This window comes from Dermacentor andersoni, chromosome 6 (assembly GCF_023375885.2).
Source record: "Dermacentor andersoni chromosome 6, qqDerAnde1_hic_scaffold, whole genome shotgun sequence".
Lineage (NCBI taxonomy): Eukaryota > Metazoa > Arthropoda > Arachnida > Ixodida > Ixodidae > Dermacentor > Dermacentor andersoni.
This window is the reverse complement of record NC_092819.1, coordinates 120145403-120166020: the sequence shown is the minus strand read 5'-3', so window position 1 is coordinate 120166020 and position 20618 is coordinate 120145403. Positions and strand designations below refer to the sequence as shown.

General features: G+C 43.0%; 1 long non-coding RNA gene across 1 annotated transcript; it reads left to right on the top strand.

Moving 5' to 3' along the window:
- The first annotated feature begins 13919 nt into the window (after positions 1-13919).
- Positions 13920-17318, top strand: LOC126522252 (uncharacterized). The gene is made up of 2 exons (XR_011895269.1): positions 13920-14091; positions 15229-17318. It is a non-coding gene; the product is annotated as an uncharacterized lncRNA (long non-coding RNA).
- Positions 17319-20618: the final 3300 nt, after the last annotated feature.

Sequence of the window (20618 nt, the reverse complement as noted above, 5' to 3'; positions counted from 1 at the left end):
CGTTTCATCGCAGTAATTCGTAATGTGCTGTTTGTGTCTTGCTTCGTGTGACGTGTGAGCTGTTTTGCGGGCTGCGATGCGCATTGGTGACCGCGAACACGTACAGAACGTTTGAGCGCCAGGGGTCTTCCTTTTACGAAGCGTAAGTGTACTGTGATGTGTACGTGCGATGTGTCGCAGTGGTGCTAGGTGTATGTGTTCGTTCCATGCAATATGCATATGTTCCGAAGTGAACCGTGCATAAGCGTTGCGGGCGAGTTTTGGTTCCGGCCCATTCTGCCTCGTTCACGTACCTCATGTGTTTTTCAGAAGTTATTTCCGTGCTATGAAGGTTTTTGTATTCAATGGGGGCAATATAAGGAACAGCTTAAAAGTTACATGAGTACATGCGCGCTGTCGTGGAATGTGGGTGCGCTTATGCACTGTTCTCATGAGCGCAAATTTCGGGCACTCTTCATTTTTGTCATGTGGACATTGGTGTGAACAGCAAAAATCCTGAGGTATATTTCTAGATCGAGCAAATTATACAGTCTTATACTGAGGGATGTGAGCACCTTGCATGTGCAAGAAATCCAGCTATGTGTTTCTTGTTAGTATCTGAGTACACACTGTTAGTGCCAACACCAGTGGCACGGCATGATAAGCATATAATGTGTGAAAATTACATACTTCCTTTTGATTCTTGACAATTTGCATTTGATAAAAAGCCATATGCATGTAACAAAGCATGAAGATGACAACACAACTGGTATGGTCAATATATGACTCGAGGATTGTAGCAGCAGAACTTAAGGAACACGGGCACAGAATGGACGACTAGACGAGGATGCAGCTGCACTGTCAACTGATTTCTTAATTGAAATTAGCACTCATATTTATTTCGTTGCCATATCTCTTATCTGTCTGAGGCTGTCTCAAAACTGCGACTTCCTTTCTTGTCAAGGCGACTGACGGTGTGCTTACACATTGCGCTCCTATTTTACTTATCTCAAAGGCCCCAAGAATCTCACGAGTTAGCTTATTGTTGTTCTTTTTGAGGACTTGAACTTCATGAAATTTGGGGGTGCATGTTCTTACTTAGCTATCTTGTCCCTTCTTGTTCATTTCGCAACGTTTGCAGTGCAAGGCCAGGTTGCTGCCAGGGCTCCCTGAAAGTGATGATGTGTGCTCTCTTGTTCGAACATTAGGGCATCTTCCTCTTTGCTCTATCTATTGTTTTCCATAGGACAGGAAGATGACGTACACTACTCCTTTGACACAATCGCAGTATCTGCTTTGGTGCGTGATCTGGCATTGTGGTTCCTTTTTTTCCTGGTTTACTCATGAGCACATACTTTTTCCCTTGTTTGGTGCTGAGCACAATACTCGGACGCCGTGTCTTTTGTCAATCTTGATGAGATTGTGGGTAAGTCCGTGCACATATGTAAATTTTGCGGAATTGTTTTTGGCATCCACAACTTCAGATCCGCTTTTGCTTTCTTGTTTTCTTTTAGTCTTCTCTACGAGGCCTTCAGCTATGCTGCATAGCATTCACACGGCATGTATCTCTGCATTTTTCAGCCTACTTAACTGCCGCTGAAAACTTTGTTAATTTTGATGCTGGCATGATTTCTTCAGTGCTGCACTAAACGCTGCACTCACTATTTACAGTCTTGGACACTACAGTCACTTTACAGTCTTGAAATGGCTTGACGTGAAGGGAAGAAATTGTCTCTATGTTCTGGGCTCGTACCCCCAGTGTAGATGTCCTGGTTGGAATTCTAGTAAAATGTCGAGGAACTGCAGGACACTGTGGTTCGGACGGTCCTAAGGGAAGTTCAGCACTGGGCACGTTGATTGAAAGGACTCCAGTACGGTGTCCTAAAGTTGTTGGTAATCGGTTGCATGCTCTTTCAATAGATGAAGCGCCAATAGTGATGGCACACTACGAAGGAACAAAGACAGGACAAGGCACTACTTGCAACTGTTTATTGAAGTCAAAAGTGGCTGATTAATAGCCATGGGAAGAGGGGGGCGAAAAAAGAGGAACACTGATTATGTGAATGCGCACGTGTGAGAACACTGAAGATATATATGAAGGGAATCGCATTTAATCTAAATCTAAAACTTATCTATGAACATGCTTTCATTTGTGTAAATATTCAGAGACGGGGTGCTGACACAGGCATCCCCTCTTTTCTTAATCTGGTTGGCCTCCAACAATTAATGCGCCACAGAATCTTTACTTTTAAACATGATTGTTGTATCATAAAGCCTTGCTTCACATACTTGTTTCTTCTCATTCCCGCAGGCCTTGCAATGAAGCGGCAAGTTTGAACCTTATCCATTTTTGAATGAAAGTTTATTTTCCCAAAGGCATTCATTATTACATCGGCCAGTTTGGCCGATATACTCTTTCCCACACTTCAGCGGTATACGACCCCTTCTTCACACTTAACAAAAGGGTTCGTATGTTTAATAAAACACCCGACTTTCTTAGAGTCATCCGAACCAATCGGGCGGCACAAAGTAGTAAGTTTTCGGGGCGCAGAAAAAACCACAGAAATTTTGTATGTCACGGCGATGTGTTTAAGATTATGCGCCATTTTATGAGATTATGGTATCACCACTGGTTTAGCTTTCTTTTGAATTGTTTGACCTTCACTTCTTTTTCTTTCTTTTGTCACCTTTTTCAATAACGCCTCTGAAACTGCGCTTAAAACCAAGCAAGGAAAGCCAGCCTTCCTCAAATTCAAAATCAGGACGTGAAAGCTTGCTTGTGCCTTATGACAGCACGATTTTTTCAGGGCGGATTCGAGGCACATACTGGCAGTCGCACGTTTAACAGTCTTGGAGTGTGTAGACTCATACGGCTACAATTCCTTGCGGGCACGGGGTCAGTACATCCAGCAGGAACCTTCGTCACTAAGGGTTATGTCAAGATCTAAAAACTGCAAGCTGTTATCCTTGGCTAGTTCAAAAGTAAAATCTAAGCCTTTGCCTTGCTGTTTAAAATCAGATAAAATCCCCTGCACAGCATGCGAGTAAGTCACAGCAGATCAGTCCGTCAGTAAAATTAAAACTCGTCAGCATACCTAAAAACCTTGAGCACTTTGCCTCCGTCAAACACCTTGGGCAGCACTCTGTCGATGCCCGCAAGGAAAATGTTGCAAGTACGGGAGCCACGCATGATCCAATACAAATTCATTTCTTTTGCACACAAACAAACAGCTGTTGTTTTGAAAACAAACAGCTGTTGGGCACAAATAAAACTCAATTAAACATGCGAACCCTTTTGTTAAGTGTGAAGAAGGGGTCGTATACCGCTGAAGTGTGGAAAAGAGTATATCAGCCAAACTGGCCAATGTATTAATGAATGCCTGCGGGAACATAAGCTTTAATTGAAAAATGGATAAGGTTCAAAGTTGCCGCTTCATTGCAAGGCCTGCGGGAATGAGAAGAAACAAGTATGTGAAGTAAGGCTTCATGATACAACAATCATGTTTAAAAGTAAAGATTCTGTGGCGCATTAATTGTTGAAGGCCAACCAGATTAAGAAAAGAGGGGACGCCCTTGTCAGCACCCCGTCTCTGAATATTTACACGAATGAAAACATGTTCATACATAAGGGTTAGATTTAGATTAAATGCGATTTCCTTCATATACATCTTCAGTGTTCTCGCACGTGCACATTCACATAATCCGTGTTCCTCTTTTTTCGCCCCCCTCTTCCTATGGCTATATAATCAGCCACCTTTGACTTCAATAAACAGTTTCAAGTAGCGCCTTGTCCTTTCTTTGTTCCTTCCTAGTGTGCCATCACTGTTGGCGCTTCATCTATTGAAAGCTATGCACCAACTAGCCCCACAACGTGTTTTATTGCATTCTCTGTTTCGCACTGTATCAAGAAGTCGTCCACATATCTATAGATCCGTGTGACACACCTTTCCTTGATGGATCCTTGAATTTTCTTGTCGCATGCTGCCAAGTACAAGTCACTCAGGATTGGTGCTATTTTTGATTCTATGCAGACCCCTCTGTTTTGGACAAACAAGGTACCATCATGTACAGTGATTGTGGAACCGAAATAGACGCTGAACAGCTCCAAGAAGGTCTCCACAGACATTCCTACGGAGTTTTCAAATGGAATGACTCCTTGCTCCATGATGGTCTCTCTCAGTACATTCATCAAATCCGCATGCGGTATTGAATAATACATATCTTTGATGTCAATCGAGAACCCGTACCAATAATTCCTTTCGTACATTCTTATCTCGAAGGTTAGTACTTCAGAGTTCCTAATCATGAACTGATCTTCTACCCTAACTTGAGAAAGTTGCGTGAAAAGATGGGCTCAAAGCAGCGCTTGCCAAGTGTCTGCTTCCGATAAAATGGCGTGGAAGGGGGTAGCAATTTTATGGCTTTTCCCACTGAAGAATAGCGACAGCGTGGTGGTTTTTGCTGCGTTAACCTTGTTGCACAGCTGGCTACCATTAGTTGTTTCTCCTAGAAGCATCTTGACCTTTCTTTTCGCTTTCTTTGGGTCTTTCTTTTCTACCTTGCATAAATTCTTGTTGATGGCTTCTAATGCTTTTGTATTGTAGCTGCTGGCATCAAATACTACAAATCTCGCTTTGTCTGAAAGGCACAATATGAACTTTTATCATTTCAGTTCCTTTACAGTTTTAACAAAACTGTGCACATGACGTTTGCATTCTTTTGAACGAGCCAGTGTAGCTACTCCGTCAGCCACAACTCTGCTAGCGCCCAATTCATTCGCTTTTTCTGCTACTCGTCTGATAATGCCAAGCTTCACTGCTGCGTCTAGTTTCGGGGGAAGCGCAAATTTTGGACCGAGTTCCAATACTTCTTTAGAAGGTTGTGAGAGCTGCACCTGTCCTACTGTGACCACTGGGTTCTTGCTTATCTTCTCGTACTCTTCTTGACCTTGTATTGTTGACTTCAAAATTGGCAGGAACCACTTATTCCACATGTGTTCAGTGTCAAAACTGCCACTGGCCAAGTGAAGACAACAGGATTTTTTTGCCAGATGATCTCATCTTCAGGAAGTCGGTGAGTAGGCGAATCTGTTTCCATATTTCAGCCCGCAGTACCTTCATAATTCTTCTTGCGTGTCCTTGGGAAGGCAACAACATCCCGAGTAGCAACCTAACGTCTTACACCGAAACATTCTTCTTGATGCAACATGAGGATAAGCAGGCCCAGCAAGTGAAGAAGGCAATGTGAAAACATATTTTTCGTGAGTCAAGCAGATGCAGGAAACAAGTAGGAACGCTCAGAGTGCTGAAAATGAATGTCAAAAGGGTGTTTAACGGGGCCAGTTGTTTCATTCTTCGAGGATAGTAGCAGCAGAACTTGAGGAACACGGACACAGAAAGAACGACTGGATGAGGACACAGCTGCACTGTCAACTGATTTTTTTATTGAAATTCCGTCTCATTTTTTTCATCGCCATATCTCTTTTATATATCTGAGGCTGTCTCAAAAAGGTGACTTCCTTCCTTGTCAAGGCCACTGAAGTTGTGCGTACACATTACGCTCCTGTTTTACTTATCTCAAATGCCTTAAGAATTTCCCGAGTTAGCCTACATCGTTCCTTTTCATGACTTGCATTTCATGAAATTAGGGGATGCACATGCTTACTTGGCTATCTTGTCCCTTCTTGCTCATTTCGCTTCGACTGCGATTGTGTCAAAGAAGTAGTGTACGCCATCCCCCTGTCCTGTGGAAAACAATACATAGGGCAAACAGGAAGATGCCTTAATGATCGAACAAGAGAGCACGCATCATCACTTTCAGGGACCCTTGGCAGCAATCTGGCCTTGCACGGCAAACGTTGTGAAATGAACAAGAAGCGACAAGATAGCTGCGTAAGCATGTGCACCCCCAAATTTCATGAGGTGCAAGTCCTGAAAAGGAACAATTTGAGATAAGTAAAACAGGAGCGCAATGTGTAAGCACACCGTCAGTCGCCTTGACAAGAAAGGAAGTCACCGTTTTGAGACAGCCTCAGACAGATAAGAGATATGGCGACGAAATAAATAAGAGTGGTAATTTCAATTAAGAAATCAGTTGACAGTGCAGCTGCGTCCTCGTCTAGTCGTTCCTTCTGTGTCCGTGTTCCTTAAGTTCTGCTGCTATAATCCTCGAAGAATGAACCAACTAGCCCAGTTAAACACCCTTTTGTCAATATATGATGTTCTGTTGGCTGCTGGAGCGTTTATGTGAGTGTCGAAACCATTATTTGAAGCTGTTGGTACTGCATAGAGATGTGCGAATATTTGAAACATTGTAGTTATGCACCGAATGGTGCCCTATTCGATTTGGTGGTCACTTTTTGTAATTGTGAATATTTGTTTCATACCTTTCGGGCATTTCAAAATGCCAACCGCAACCACATAAACATTAAATTGGAGAAAAGTATGGTAAATTTTCAACGCGACAGGCATACTATAGCCATAAAACATGAGAACTTGCGTAGTGGAGCAGGCTAGGTCACTCAGGTAGCCAGACTTTACAGGCGCTACAGTGGTCATTTGCATCCTCTGAAGAACCCTGTGCATGCGAATAAAGTACTTCTTTGCTCATAATGCTCATTTTGTGTTTTTCAAATACAATACCTAATAAGGTACTATATGATAGAAACTTTGTAACTTCAAAAATACTGGGATGTAAACATCAGTTTGTATTAGTTATGGTAATGGCTATTCGCTTTTAGAACAGTATTCGATTCAATTTGCTACGGGCACTATTCTATTTGGTCCCAAAAATCTCTATTTGCTCACCTCTAATATTGCATCTTTTTTTGTGCTGTCTTTCACATGTGCATTGCAAACAAAACACATAAATGTGCACGCAGCGCATATTATATATAATTAAAGGAAATTTCCCAGTGGGTTAGTTGGTTCGATATAACACTGTTGCGTAAAGTTACGAAGGGACAGGACTTAAGAAAAACAATGCACTGCACCCGAGTGCAAATTAACAACTGTTTTATTCTTTGGAAAATGAGACCTTCATATAGCCTACTCGCATGTGCAGGGATGCTCTTGCCAGTCGAGCCATGCCGTCTATTGTCAGTCATTAAGCTAATCTCTTTGCTGAGTGATATAGATGGCACATGGGCTCATCTTGATATTGTAGGCTTCCATGACTACTTTTTCTTTTTTTTGCTACATGTCAGCAAGATCAGATCTCCATCCTGTGGAAGGTATGGCATGAAGCGCAATATATGGCAAGGTCTCTGGGTGCTTGTATCAGAATGCAGTTGTGTCGATGTTCGCACAGTCAATCATTTACGCACCTGTCTGTTTGAGCCACATAATCAGCCCCATGTGTCAGAGGTATCTTGCAGACCACGTCTATCGTGCATTCAATCAATCCTTTAACGTGGTTTATAGTGCATGCATTCAGGGTATTCCTATCGCTGGTTTCCCTTTAGGTTTTGTCGTGCTGTGAGGACCACCCTTTCGCTCATTTAACCGAGCGAACGAGTTCAGCAAATGATGAGAGCGAACACAGCATGCAGTGGGAGATAAAAAAAAGTGGCAAGTGAGAAGAGGCACGAGGAGGAAAGCGGGAGGAAGGTGCAGCAGAACCATGAGGCAGTAAGCAGAGGAGTGTATGTCAAAAGCGTGCGAATAAAAAAGCGAAGTGCAGTGACAGTAGCTACGAGATGGTGCCAGAGTAGCACGCAATTTCTGGGAGGTTTGTTGGTGGTGGCTTTTGTGAATCACGCCCACGCGTTACCCATGCGCTGGCTCATGCACTCTAAAAACTAGGAAGGGTATCGCAGGAGTGAAGCTGCCGGTTCACTCTTCAAAGCGTCGTTTTACTCTCGCAAAATGTCGAGGAGAGTGAAATGCATTGTTCACTCTGTCACCAAGGAGAGAGTGAAATGTGCTTTTCACTCTCCCCTTCAGAGAGAGAGAGTGAAAAGACTCTTGCGACAATAGAAAAGAGAGACTCTTGCGGCAATAGAAAACAAAACGTAGCGTAATCTTCTGCTTCAACTGTAGGTGGCTGGCCCCGAACATGGCAATGTATCATTCATGCACGCTGAGCAAAGAACACATCGTTTTGCTTCTAAGAGAACAGGCCGCCGCAGTTCAAAGGAACGCGTAGCGAGCGCTCTACTTTTTCACTCGGAGTGGCTCCACCGCGCGCGCGCGCGCGCGCTCAAGATCGCGGAACAACACAGCACCGGAGAAAGTAGATCCATCCAGCGAGCAAAGGCCAGCCGAGGGAGATCGTGTGGCAGCCATCTCGCGTCGCCACGAAAACACGACAGTCGTTCGTCATGCCTTGGATATAACAACAAATCCTCCACGGTAAGTGAATTCTAACTTAGGTGCACATTCTCCGTTTTTGTCATGCTATCGCCAGGAAGTTGTCGCTGCGCTTAGCCGACGCGATTGACAAAGGACTAGGCGTACGCGCTGTCTCTTGATGTCAATCGAAAAAGCCAGTCGTCGCGATAACTGCATGTGATTTTATCACTTTGCCGTTGTCCGTAAGAGCTTTAAAAATCGCAAACGCTGCCAGAACTATGGTATGTTCAATAAGACGCCAGGCGAGAGGACGCTTAATATGGTTAGTTCACCAGCCCGTGATTCCGAGCCTATGCGGAGCGTGATTAGCGTGCGTTTTGTGTGTTTGAATTTATTCAGTTTGGCAGTCTACTATGCACGGAATGCTGTTGAACTAAGGAATCACATAACAGAAGCCGTCATTTTGCTGGCAGCATGCTTTTTTTTTATAAATAAACCGCGCGCTTGACGGTGTCTCGCGGAGGGGGAATCTGCGACCACTGAAGTTACGTGCAGCACCAGTGCTAGTTAGAAACTTTGCCGCAGGCATTCAGCTGCATGCTGCAAGAGGTCAGTTGGGCGCGTTATCTTGAACTTACTGAAAACGCATGAGGAATCCATGTTTTATGCTGAAAAAAGTATAAACCCCATATAAGCGATCTTGCGCGCGGCAGCTACAAGCGACGCGACGGAGATGGCTGTCGCGTTCGCTCGTCGCCTACAAGTCTTACTCCGTGCGAGCGACGATTTTGAGCGACGCCTCCCCGGTGTTGCCGGCATGAGGGCTGCAGTCACGCGTGACGCGTGCTTTAGTAACTTACGTTGATGTATTTTACTATAAAAAGTAGCATAAAATATTTCCGGAGGTCTTGCAGTACGTTCTTATCCTTGCACGTATAAAAATTGAATCATTTGCTCGTTCCGCGCGACAATCGGTAGTATTTGAGCGATGTATGTACATCCAGTTCCGGCTTCGCGCTATTGGCTAGTCGCTCATAGCACTTCTGGGCGACGAGCGACGATTTCTAGATTTCCAGAACCGAGCCATCTCTTCAAGCGACGGCCCGTTTTGTCGCTCGTCGCCGTCGCGCACTAAATCGCTCTCACAGTGTTTATACCTAAGACTGAACTGTTTTTGCTCATGTTGAAATGGTGTGATTATAGGTCTGGTTTTGTCTCCTGTTGCGGTTTTCGTGCACGGTGCGAAACTGAAAGGATGCTTATGTCTACGAACTCGGTGAATTGTCGAGCAGCTAGTTACGCATCGGCATCGAATATAACGGCTGCTGTGTGGAATTACAATTGCAGGGGCGCTTTGCATACGCTTATTGTTTTGGACATGCCTGTGCATTTGCTAATATGAGTTGGCGTGTCAGAGTTATGTCATATGAACAGCTAAATCAGCCTTCCTCTGGTTGTTACAAGCGTAATGTGTGCATTTTGCTATAGCATGGCAGATTATGATGTGTTTATCGCTTGAATATTTTTAGTAGAGAAATAAAATATCAAAATAAAATGTTGCTTTAATTCCGTGTTACCATTCTGTCGTACACAGAACAATAGGTTGGTGTAATAAACTAATAACTGCGGTTTAACTGCAACTTTTACATGCCTACAAGAATCTAAAATGCTAGATTTCAAACTGCAGCAGTAGTCGGGTCTGTCAAAAATGAACTCCACTGCGCACCTCATGCATGAAAATAAGTTCATGCCTTTTAGTAAGCTTAGATGCAGGCCGCAGTGAACTTGTTAGTATTGAAATGTGGGTAAGCTTGCCATAACAAGCCTTGTTGCCCTTTTTTATAGGCACATCCATATATCCATTGAGCTGAAGGACAATATTTTCATCCCTACTGAGCATCATGTTTGCAGCTATAATCCTCAAATTATGGCTTCAGCAGTGGCACAACCAGGCATGGTGCGGGGGGGTGGGGGGGCACACTGGGCACGTGCTTAGGATGTGTCACAAGTGGTGTTTGCGATACACCAGACTCATGACAGACCTATGACGTCTGAAAATGACCAATATTCTATTCATTAGCAGGAGTATTCTAACATTCATGAAAAACAAGGATGAACTGTGGTTTGTTTTTTTGCTTAAATCTAAAAATTCAAGTTAGTTTAGCAGTTGACTGTTTCAGTCATTTGGATGTTTTGCATGCATTTCACTAGGAAGACTAAGAGCTAAGACTTTTTTATTGCCATTGCCTTGACTGTCTTGATGTTGTTTTGCACCATGTCCTTGTGTTGACTTTTGCATACGATATTTTTCAGGCACCCGCTTTATATAACGCAAGAAGGCAGCTGCAAGGACACGAGGATGTGAAAGAGCCAGTGCAGCGCGACTTCACGTAGTGTAGAGGAGCCAATGCCAAAAAATCAAAATACATTGGCATGTTACTTGGACAAGAAAACTAGTATGTGGGTATATTGGGTGTACCATTTGACCAAATGTCAACAAAATCAAGATACAGTATGTTACACGAAGATGAAAATTCTCACGTGCTCCAGGCAGTCATCTTAACATGGTATATTTATGTAATGTCTCTAAATGGAAAGTCAAATCAAGTATGCCCACTGGAGACAAACACATAGCAGCAAGTGTCATTGAAAAGTTAAAAATGTGTTTTAAGAAAGCTGATTAGTTCTGAGAAGTGACTGCTTTTTGTCTTGCCTCTCAACACATATATCCATGTGATAAAAAAATAGTGGTACAATGAAATTGCATATTTGCTTAGCGACATGATACATACTTGCAATGAGCACGGTGCCTGTGTTTACTATAGAAAGCAACAGCCCATGCTTGGTTAGGTTAGGCCCACTACAACATGCAGGCATGGGTGATTGGCACTTTTTTTATTTCTGTATCGTGAGGTTTATTGACGTGCGTATAGGTGCAGTGGCACGCAGTATGGCTAGTACAAAAAAAAGGGGGGGGGGGCAGATATATGTAGCTCACTGTACACGATACAGGGCATAGGAAATCCGTGTTCAGCAACTATGTTAAATGCCATGTACGTAAATTTTACAACGCTACTCGTTCGAAGCGCGCACAGGTGCATATTGAAGAAAAGTTTCCAGGGTAGATAATTTAGTTCGTAATTTACACTAATTTTTGCTCTAACCACGAGACATAATAATTTGAATATACTGCACGGAAAAACCTAGAGCGAATTAAATTGTGTGTCAGCTTCGTGTGTATACATATAGTCTTCCCTATGCATTAGGTTTTTTGCGTAATGCATTAACAGTTCACAGCCTATCTTATGATGTGTACTCTGTTTACATTACAGTTGTTTATTAGTTTACTCGTTTGTTTTGCGACTGATGAAATGCCGGCATATATATATTTTCAACATCTGGCATAACCCTGTATGTTTTGCAGGGACAACCCAGGACGTGCATTTCTCAGCACCCAGTCAACTGCCAAAAGTGACTCAAACACAGGCCACCAGTAAGTGGACATCAGTTGCAATTTCACATTATGCAGTTGGCAGCTGCCTTGTACGGAGGCTTTTTTTTTTAATGAGATGGTGATGTCGTTCTAATGTACATTTTGACCACAAAGGTGCGATCATGTCTCACAGAGGCATATATGGTTGCTATTCTCTGCGAGGGACGTGTTCTCGTGTTCGTGAAGCATTTGTGTTTGGCAGTATTGTCGCCCAATGAGTCGGATATAAACACTAACTCGCCACTGCCGGCAAGTAGTTGCGAGAAACGCATTATGACGCTGTAAAGTTATTTCATTAATTCGAAGGAAAGTTTTGCAGCAGGAAAAAAGGTTGCTATTCCAGGTAAACATGTCTTTTTCTCACAGGTTATTTAGCCAAACTGTGGATGCATGAAATTCGTGACTTATGAATAGATTTTAATTTGTTCTTTAGTAATGCTTCTAAAAGAGACTAGAAATAGCATGTGACTACCTCTGCAGTCAGCAGACCATACATTTACAGTCATAAGTGGCAGTTCCATGCAGTCTCGCACTTTATATAACCTTTCCTTTCAGCACCATTGGAACTGGTGGCTGCGTTTTCAGAAGAAGTGAACTTGACACTGTATATGTATGTGTGAATTCGGTTTTCTTTGTATGTGTCGGCTCACTGACAAACAGTGCAAAAATCTGTTGTACCATGAGCCTGACGACGCCTTCTGCTGCTAGAAATGCGGCACTTCGTATTTTATAGTACTGCATGACATTTAAATCAAAGCTACCACATAAAATGATCAAGAAAACTAACCGCTGTTATAGCTGTTTTCCTCAAAGAACGCTTGTCCTTTATTGGCTGTGTTAATCTGAGCTCTCCACCGATGTTTCAGTAATATTATCCCTTAGTGAGTGAGAGTTGGGGGCAATTAATCGTGTTAGTGTTTAAGTGGTGTCCTAATTATGTGCATTTGTTCCAACAAAGTTGTCTAGATTACTTTATTGTGTAGTGTAAAGCTTATGAAACCATCAGCAACTACTGAGTTGCTAACACGCATATGGATTTGTCACTATACAGGTGGAACTCGGCTGTACCACTGCAGTGCTGCGGAAATTGCCTTCACCAGTGGCTTTGCAACAGCTGTTTCGCAGCATGTCGGTATGTGTTAATTTATAATTATGTTGGGATGGGCTAGTATTATGGACCACTGCTACTCTGTATTGTGACAGATCCATATGATAAGGGATGTAATGGGCACAGCGAAAACCTTTGAATTTTTTACTATGGTACATAAACAGGCTCTCCTTTTCGTCACAGGAGCAGGAGAGAAGGGCATGCAGGCACTCCTGAATGTACATATATTTCAAAACATGAGAGAGACATATACACATACACACACACACACACACACACACACACAATTAAACTAAAGGCAGGGACGCTCCATCTTTCATCTTGAATTGAATTGTGCAGCGCAAAAGTACAACACAGACCACAGAGAAGCACACATGTTAACAGGTTTGATACACACGTTAGTTCAACAGATTTGATACTTCAAGTGTGCTATTTTACACAAGGGGGAAGGGAAAGGGGAGAAAATCTGAAAAAAAAAGTGGAGTGGAAAAAAAGGAATCGTGCCAAAAAGCATGAGAAGCATCGCGCAGCCAGGATCACCAGCAGGACATCTAAAAAGCACTCTGATAAAATTACATACAGGACAACCTTATGTATAGTTTGTTTCAATCAACTCAGATCACATGCAGGCATTACTGCAATCAAGTTGTTTCCTTATGTCATATGAGGGAATGATGTGGGCCCAAAAAACTGTTTAGAGCTGAAGGATTATGTTCCATTCTAGCCTCATTGCCTGCTTTTTTATCATATTGTTATCAGCTGCTTATGTTAGGGACACAAAGTAAGAGTACGAACTGTTTCCCGATTGGCCATTCCACACAACATGTCTTTGTGACTATATGTACATGCAGATGATCCATAGCTGAAAAATATTCAGTACAGTAGAATCTCATTACAAGATGCACTTGGTTGTAAGAGACATCTGAAAATGGTTTGGTTGGTTTTCCGATGTTCGCCACGTTAACAATACGGTATACAAGAGACACCTTTGTTACTAAGGATGACTTTTTAAGTATTCACTACTTTGAAGGGACACAACCCACACACATTCACTTTGTGCACCTTGTGTGCTCCGAAGGGCGTAAAGATCACGCAATCCTTACACAAGTCAATCGCGCATGTCTCTTTTAGCATGAACCAGAAAAGGAGGGCAACGAGGACAGTGCAGGGCAGAAAGTGTCGGCAGTTGAAGCTGACGAGCGTCTAAGAGCACCTCAAAGGTACTGCGAGCAACAAGGCTTGCAAAGTGAAGTGTTTAAATTCCAGAAGTTGGGAAGGAAGCTAACACAATCTACAGTCACTAAAAAGCTGTGAATGTCTTCTTTAAAGGGCCCCTAAACCACCGAGGTTGAAATTTAGTTGCGGTGTTGCAGTTCTACACAATAAGGCAATGAACAGGTAGCCACAAGAATTTTTCGAAACGGTGCAGTAATAGTGGAGCTACGTGTGTTTGATTATCGAAAAGTAGTCCCCACTCATTTTACTCTTTCATCTGGTACACGCCATATGGACAGTATCGTCTTTTCCTTGCCTAGTACACCTCCAAATGTTACGGGACAGGCCAACACCAACGAGCTCTGTTGCTGCCGCGCTGGCCCATCGTCCTGCGAGGGGTGGCGCTAATACAACGGAACTGTATGGTGACTCGCGTTGAAGAGCCTCATAGGGAGACCCTTCTGTTGGCGTTTCTCTTCTTTGCCCCCATTGGCTGCCCACAATGGCATCGCGCGCAACGCGACGAGGAAGAAGGAGTGTGTGTATTTGCTTGCAGGCCTTGGCGGCAGTCGTACACTTTCGTTCGACCAATCGACAGCACCGGAAACTGGTGACATCATCAGAGACAGCCTGGTGACGTCAGGACAAACTGGGGGGTGCAGGATAGGTCCAGAGAGGCGCACGGGGTCATTTTCTTCATATTGTGGTGCTCCGGCAGTGCTACGCACTCTGGCATTTGGCTTCGTCGATCGTGACGGCATTCTGATTTCGATACGCGTGTTTACTTGAAATGTTCAAAAAATGTCGAGAAATGGTTTAGGGGCCCTTTAAGCCACCCTGAGCATTTATTCCTTCAGATATATCAAAACATACTTTAGTGATGATGCATAATAAAGTGATCTAGTCTGGCTCCTCAGTGTCTCAAAATTTTTGGTTTCGAGAGACATGTTTCCCGTGCCTCTTGAATATCTTCTGATGAGGCTTTACTGTAATATACACAAACAATTGCGTAACTCCTCCTGCAAGTATTATTCATTAAGCCCGGTCACTTATGTGCAAAGTTTGTGGTTAAGTCTTGATGTCCGTACTTTTTAGAGCTATGTTTATTCATTCATGCTGTTCTTATTGGTTCTTCGATGCAGGAGACAATGCCTACGAAATTATTGGCCCTGATCATGAGAGCCCTCAAGGGGCAAACAACATCTCTGTTGCAGAAGTGAGCCCGGTACCACTTGGAAGTTACCATGACAGATGACACGGCAGCAATAGATACAGAGACTGCCACATCTACTGCAGCTGCAACAGTGTACGAGGCAAGCAGCAGCGCGTCAGCAGCAGTGTCAGAAGGAACCACACCAGGCCTGGTAGAGCAACATGTGTGCTATCACCACGACTGTGAGCCAGTGTTATTGTGCAGCAAGTGCAAGACTAAGTTAAGTGTTATAACACAGTACAAGCATCACTTTAACATATGAAAACATATTACAGTTGTTGCCTCCCCAGCCAGCCCACATAGCCACAACAATGTTGAACACATGGTGGGACACACATCTTCTCCATTAGAAGATAGTAGAGACTGTCAGTGTTGTTGTTAGATTAACTGGTCTTTGTAGGCAACTAGGACAACACAGGTGTCATAAGATTGTTGTTGATGTTGTTGTTGAAGAGGTAAAAAAGAAGTTTGATGCAGCTGAAGTGCCAACTGTTATTGAGCAAATCAAAAGCAACCACCTGAGAAAGCAACACTATCGAAATTTGGGTATCTATGTGCCGCCAACTCTGGTAAGAATGGCATAGGACAGAAGTGTGATGAAAATCACACAGACACTGCTGTTGCATCACTGGCCACAGTGAGCAGCGACTTGTAGGGCAAGAGAGTCAACTGAAACTAACATTATGATATAGTGTCATGCTCCCATGTGACCACTTTTCAAGTTATTTTCCAAGATACACCTCAACCTCCAGAAACGAGACTGCAAGTTGTCTGTAAAAAAGCTTTCACAAAAAATTATTCATAACACTATTAACATAGCAGTATCTTTTTTTTGTGTCGGTTCGAGGTTCCCGGCTGTCCATTAATGCAAAAATTGAGGAAAAAAAGAACATGTGTCGTACTTACACCTTTTTAACAAGTACGAGGGGGACAGAACTTTTCTAGTCATGCATCTTCATCATACTATCAAGTTTTTAAATGCCTTTTATAATTATTATTACCAGTTATATCTGAGTGCATTGTATGCATGTAGCAGGTGTAAAATCAGGTCAGTTGGATCAGATGCCTTATCTGCAAGCGAGCCCTATATTCAAGAAATTTGAAATAAAATAGTTACGTTAGAGACGCAGTCTTTCAGCACTTTATTGCCTGTGGTTTAAGCATTGCTCAATACTTTTGTGGGTGGAAATTTCAACCGGCACAGCACTGCGCTTTGCCACAGTCACATTTGTCTTCAAAGCGGTGTTTACCATTTGTGTTGATCTGTTTGTGTATGCATAGAGCAAGTTTTTAATTTATATTTTTCTGCATTCTTGTGCTTGCACTAAGCTTGTATAAGGCAGTTACAAAATGTGCGGCACTATAACGAATTGTTCTGTTGAGCTTACACTTGCAAATAATCGTGTTCAGATGGCCGCACTTCTATGCGGGTGCACCGCTAGCTTTGTGTATGTTCTCATGTTTGTATAAAGCTTATATAAGCTAGTTAGAAAATGTATGTCACTAAGCATTGTGATATTCTTTAAAGAACTGCTTGGTTGGTTTTACACTTGTGAATTAGTATTGAGGCGGTGGTATTCCCATGTATGCCCACTGCTAGCTTTCTGTGTCCTTACGTGTTTGTATTAAGTTTCTACAAGGGAGTTACAGCATGTACGTCACTAAGCGCTGTGATATTTTTTAAAGAACTGCTTTGTTGGTTTTACACCTGTGAGTAATAGTACTCGTGTGGCACTAGTCATGTGTAGGTACACAGGGACCATTTGTATACATTATGCTCATGTAAAGCAGTTACAAAGTGTATGTCACTAATTACTGTGATATTTGTTGAATTGCTGTGATGGTTTTACACATGTGAATAATAGTGGTCAGGACACAGTACTTGCGGTGTATAGTTGAATTTATACACTGCCAAGACATGGGCTGTATACGTACCAAAAGAAATGTATGTCATTATATTGTTGTGATTATTACTGTTTGGATTTTATTAAACTGTAATAAAATTGTTTCTTGTATCTATTGAGGTATGGCAATTTGTCATGCAACCAAACTGAGGACCTGCACTTGTGCATACAAATAAACAGCTAATTTAAGAGTATACTGCTCATATTCTGCTAAACCAGTTTAACAAATCTTCTACTACAATGCTGGAAAAATGACAGAGCTGACTCGGATGCACAGAAAAATTTCTGCACTGGCTGAAGGACTGCCCCACACTGGAGTTCGTAATGTTGCGTTTATTGGAGTAGAACAGAAAGTGCACTTCTATTAAAAATGCGACAGTCAGTGCAGAAACATAAGGCAGACGAGCGGATGTGGCACATTTTTTTCAGGGCCCTCCATGCCTACTACTGCATTTCTAGTCTTCCTGAGCTCTGCGTATAAGCCCCTGTTCAGCCAAGGTTTTTACTCCATGACAGTTGTTCTACTGGGTTCGTAGCAATATTGAAGAAAAAAATTCAATGGTTTTCAAGGACTTTCGAGGCCCCGACACAGTAACTTCAAGGACCTCGTGCGATGTGTGTAGTAGTTTGGAAAGGCAATAACTTGTTGAACAACATCGTTAACTTTAATGCAAACAAAAGAAAAAACAAATCGCATTTCACGGATTTCAAACATTTGAAAGACTGCTAATTTGCCTTTCACCGCCCATCACTAAACGCACACAAGGAAGCATTTCAAGAAAGCGCTCAAAGTTTTTCTGCAATAGCACAATTAACTACTTGGACCTGCAACATTTGCAGTTTTTGAATACTGTTTGGTTTGACAGTGTAGGTGATGTGATCTGTTGCCTCAGCTTTTCGCCATCAAATAAGCAATAGTCATTTCTAATTTCTTTTTATTGTGTCTGTAGCTCTCGATTTACTCTTCACGGCATCTCTTCGAATGCCTCAACTGTTGAGCTTTCTGCTTCTGGTCCTCCAAGTACATTTGTCGCCGGTTCCATGTGCATAAAACTGGTATCTGCAGCTCCTTTGTAATTTTCAACTTTAAGGATGTCACTTTCCTTCTATTACCTCCAGAGCCAATTTTCTGTGAGATACGAGAGGGTGTCACAGAAGGGCAAAAAGCGCTTGGCAATTTCTGCTAAGTCTAGCGAAGTGTACAAGTTTAAGGGCTTTCCAGTACTTCTAAAAATTCAAGGGTTTTCAATGCCTTGAAAATGGCATTTTAGAAATAAAGGATTTTGAAGGATTGCTACAAACCCTGGATTCTAGCACCTAAATAATTTTACAAGCTTATTTTGGCATGGAGTTAGGAAATTCATGCTTTCTAGCTAACGCTGCACTATCTCTGTACAGTGAAGCCACGAGAGCGCAACTATTTTGGAGTAAAGAAAAATACTGAAAGCTTTTAATACCACTCTTCTTTTTTTCTATGGAGCTTCGTATTGCCTAGTTAAGTTTACGAATGTGCCTGGTTTTGGCGGGCGTTTTTTCGACATTTTCTGGAAGAAGCAGATGTCTAGCCCCCGTATTCAGAAATGTATCTTAATACAAAGCTCATGCTTGACTTGATATAAACGACGCCTGGTGCGAACGTCCCCCAAGACGCTCACTGCCTTTCTTTTGGTGCGTTCACGACTTGCGTCGTTTAGATCCAGTCAAGCATGGGCTTCAAGTTATGATGCATTTCTGCATATGGGGGTAAGCGTGCACAATTCCGGGCAACGCACTGTGCCATTGACACTGAGAGAAAACGGGGAAAACAGAGTTAACCACTTATGCTCCTAAACTTTCGCGTACCTGTGGTGTGCGTGTATCGTGGAAGAAGAAACAGCGCAAACACAAGGACGAAAGAAAGCATCAACCACACCAGCGCTTCGTGGTGTGGCATGTTATTGCGTCGTCCTTGTGTTGCGCTGTTTCTTCTAAAATGCTCAACCAATTAGCCGGCAAGTCCATCCTGTGCATATATAAATTGAACACACGCATGAGTGTAGATGGTCTTCGAAGCTTTTAGAACGAGCACTGCCACAGGATACGAGCAGTGCACGCGTAACAAGTGGACACATTAGTCATTTAAACATGCGTGCCAATGCATTTGACGCGGCTATCGGCATAAGCAGTCTCCAAATGCTGGAATGCATGCGCTTCAAAACGCTAACGATCCGCTGCTAATGCAGGACAACAGCTCACAGCGGACTGAACCAAACTCTAAACTAATGCACTTGAAAAGAACGTCTACACGGCAGCGTGAGGCACGTCGAAATGCCTGGTACTGGCGTCGCAGTTGCTCACCAGTATACGCGCGAATTAAATTCACATACGTGGATGGTTGGCGCAATACTTTGTATCCGCGTATTTTGGAGAACATGGACTGGAGAAGCACTCGATCATGAGCTGAACGGCACATTTGTTATTTTCCTGCGGTGACGACAAGCCGTGAATAGTTCTCACGTTGTCGTCTACGTTGTCTTCCTTCGTTAGTCGTAGCAAGGAATGGAAATGATGCAAACGCACACGTATTCCAGTACACAACAGCACAGCACACTGCAGAGAAACCCCACCCACCACAGCCGATTCATCAAATACGTTTGGTATATATATAAGCTCTAAAAGAACACGACTGGGCGTGGCGGCGCTGTGGTGTAATGGTTATGATGTGTGTTTTGAATTGTACAAATGCGAGTGTACGCGGGTTCGAATTCACATGATGTATAGAGCATTGTGATTCTTGATAAGTATGTGATTCCCTTGACAATTGTATTCTAATTAGATTGTGTGACTCCTGATTGTGAAATTTGCGAAGATATTTGCAGATTAAGTGTTAAATCGCTTTTTTTTCTCCTTAGTGGCGTTCGTGACGCATACGCATCGGCCGCTTCAGAGCAGTCGCGCCTCACGGTAGGCAGCAAATAGCCAGGAAAGAATGACTTTAAAATCCTGCATAACTTTGCTCACGCCTATTCTGAAGGCCGCTTGGAATCGGGCCAGTGTCTCTGAGGAGCCGCCTAGGGAACAGTATATCAGCGGCCCTAATTTGATCTGATTTCCTGCCTGCATGCGTGATCAGGACTTGGCTAAGAGGGTATTGGGAAGAGTACTAGCACTCTGTTCTGAAGGAGTACAAGCACTCTGTTTGGGGGAGTAGAAGTACTCGGTCTGGCGGTGTACTATTAACCCTGCGGGGAGAGTATTAGCACTCTGCGGAAGAGTACTAGCACTCCCTGTGGGAAGAGTATTATCACTCTGCGGAAGAGTACTAGCAATCCCTTGCGGTGGAGTAACAAAACTCTGTCAGGAGGAGTTGACCTACTCTCTCTCAAAGAGGGTCGATCTACTCTCGAAAAGAGAGTGAAATATGGGACAAGCAGCT